Raw genomic sequence first — 2,500 nt, forward strand, 5'->3', positions numbered from 1 at the left:
GTTGGGCTTGGTTAGTACTTGGATGGGAGACCTCCTCGAAATACCAGGTGCTTTAAGCTCTTTCACTTTTCTCTCCATAAGGCAGAGGACAATGCTGCTTTTTCATTTGACAAATATGTGAGAAAGAGGCAAGATTGAAGAAGAGATGCATGAAAAGAAGTGAGTAACAGTAAAAAGGGAAAAGAGAATCAATCGATATCATATCAATATTTTCTTCTTTTTGGAATGTTAATCAATGAACTGGTTTAAATTCGTTCACATTTTGCAATTGACCTACTGTTGTTGGTATTTGAGTCTTTTCAAGCCGGTTCTGACCAATAGCTCAGAGTTCTCTGTGAAGAACAGCAAAGTTTAATTCACCATTCACCCTACCATTCAAAGAACTGCTTCATTTTTTAAAAACGGGGTCCCTTTCAACATAAAATGAGATTTCTTAAACATGTCCTAAATGTACTATAAATGACAGCAATTTGTAACAGCTTTTAAAGGACTATGTGTTGGAGACAATCTTGCTTACAGCCATACCTCTCTGATTGCGCCCGATCTCATCCGATCTTGGAAGCTAAGCAGAGTCGGGCCTGGTTAGTACTTGGATGGGAGACTGCCTGGGAATACCTGGTGCTGTAATCTTTTTCACTTTTCTCTCCATAAGGCAGAGGACACTGCTGCTTTTTCATTTGACAAAAATGTGAGAATGAGGCAAGATTGAAGAAGAGATCCATAAAAAGAGGTGGGTAACAGTCAAAAGGGAAAAGAGAATCAATCAATATCATATCAATATTTTCTTCATTTTGGAATGTTAATCAATGAACTGGTTTAGGTTCGTTCACATTTTGCAATTGACCTACTGTTGTTGGTATTTGAGTCTTTTCAATCCGGTTCCGACCAACAGGTAAGAGTTCTCTGTGAAGAAAAGTAAAGTTTAATTCACCATTCACCCTACCATTCAAAGAACTGCTTCATTTTTTAAAAACGGGGTCCCTTTGAACATAAAATGAGATTTCTTAAACATGTCCTAAATGTACTATAAATGACAGCAATTTGTAACAGCTTTTAAAGGACTATGTGTTGGAGACAAACTTGCTTACGGCCATACCTCTCTGATCGTGCCTGATCTCATCTGATCTTGGAAGCTAAGCAGAGTTGGGCTTGGTTAGTACTTGGATGGGAGACCTCCTCGGAATACCAGGTGATGTAAGCTTTTTCAATTTTCTCTCCATAAAGCAGAGGACAATGCTGTTTTTTCATTTGACAAATATGTGAGAAAGAGGCAAGATTGAAGAAGAGATGCATGAAAAGACGTGAGTAACAGTAAAAAGGGCAAGGAGAATCAATCGATATCATATCAATATTTTCTTCTTTTTGGAATGTTAATCAATGAACTGGTTTAGGTTCGTTCACATTTTGCAATTGACCTACTGTTGTTGGTATTTGAGTCTTTTCAATCCGGTTCCGACCAACAGGTAAGAGTTCTCTGTGAAGAAAAGTAAGGTTTAATTCACCATTCACCCTACCATTCAAAGAACTGCTTCATTTTTTAAAAACGGGGTCCCTTTCAACATAAAATGAGATTTCTTAAACATGTCCTAAATGTACTATAAATGACAGCAATTTGTAACAGCTTTTAAAGGACTATGTGTTGGAGACAAACTTGCTTACGGCGATAACTCTCTGACTGCGCCCGATCTCGTCCGATCTCGGAAACTAAGCAGAGTCGGGCCTGGTTAGTACTTGGATGGCAGACCGCCTGGGAATACCAGGTGCTGTAAGCCTTTTCACTTTTCTCTCCTTAAGGCAGAAGACACTGTTGCATATTTCACTTGGCAAATATGTGAGAAAGAGGCAAGATTGAAGAAGAGATGCATGAAAAGAGGTGGGTAACAGTAAAAAGGGAAAAGAGAATCAATCAATATCATATCAATATTTTCTTCATTTCGGAATGTTAATCAATGATCTGGTTTAGATTCGTTCACATTTTGCAATTGACCTACTGTTGTTGGTATTTGAGTCTTTTCAAGCCGGTTCTGACCAATAGCTCAGAGTTCTCTGTGAAGAACAGCAAAGTTTAATTCACCATTCACCCTACAATTCAAAGAACTGCTTCATTTTTTAAAAACGGGGTCCCTTTGAACATAAAATGAGATTTCTTAAACATGTCCTAAATGTACTATAAATGACAGCAATTTGTAACAGCTTTTAAAGGACTATGTGTTGGAGACAAACTTGCTTACGGCCATACCTCTCTGATTGCGCCCGATCTCGTCAGATCTCGGAAGCTAAGCAGAGTTGGGCTTGGTTAGTACTTGGATGGGAGACCTCCTCGGAATACCAGTTGCTGTAAGCTCTTTGAATTTTCTCTCCATAAGGCAGAAGACACTGCTGCATATTTCACTTGACAAATATGTGAGAAAGAGGCAAGATTGTAGAAGAGATGCATGAAAAGACGTGAGTAACAGTCAAAAGGGAAAAGAGAATCAATCAATATCATATCTATATTTTC

General features: G+C 38.4%; 4 non-coding genes and 1 pseudogene across 4 annotated transcripts; all 5 read left to right on the forward strand.

Annotated features, from left to right (window-relative positions):
- LOC137870031 (5S ribosomal RNA) overlaps positions 1–59 on the forward strand; it is a 109-nt pseudogene extending 50 nt beyond the window's left edge.
- A 452-nt stretch (positions 60–511) lies between these two features.
- On the forward strand, positions 512–630 carry LOC137869705 (5S ribosomal RNA). Its single transcript, XR_011102437.1, has one exon. It is a non-coding gene; the product is annotated as a 5S ribosomal RNA (ribosomal RNA).
- Positions 631–1,082: 452 nt separating this feature from the next.
- Positions 1,083–1,201, forward strand: LOC137869913 (5S ribosomal RNA). The gene has a single exon (XR_011102635.1). It is a non-coding gene; the product is annotated as a 5S ribosomal RNA (ribosomal RNA).
- A 452-nt stretch (positions 1,202–1,653) lies between these two features.
- On the forward strand, positions 1,654–1,772 carry LOC137869919 (5S ribosomal RNA). The gene has a single exon (XR_011102641.1). It is a non-coding gene; the product is annotated as a 5S ribosomal RNA (ribosomal RNA).
- A 453-nt stretch (positions 1,773–2,225) lies between these two features.
- Positions 2,226–2,344, forward strand: LOC137869710 (5S ribosomal RNA). Its single transcript, XR_011102442.1, has one exon. It is a non-coding gene; the product is annotated as a 5S ribosomal RNA (ribosomal RNA).
- Positions 2,345–2,500: the final 156 nt, after the last annotated feature.

This window comes from Cebidichthys violaceus, unplaced genomic scaffold (genome assembly GCF_023349555.1).
Source record: "Cebidichthys violaceus isolate CVI_PGR_0920_01 unplaced genomic scaffold, fCebVio1.0.p SCAF_127, whole genome shotgun sequence".
NCBI classification, from domain to species: Eukaryota; Metazoa; Chordata; class Actinopteri; order Perciformes; family Stichaeidae; genus Cebidichthys; species Cebidichthys violaceus.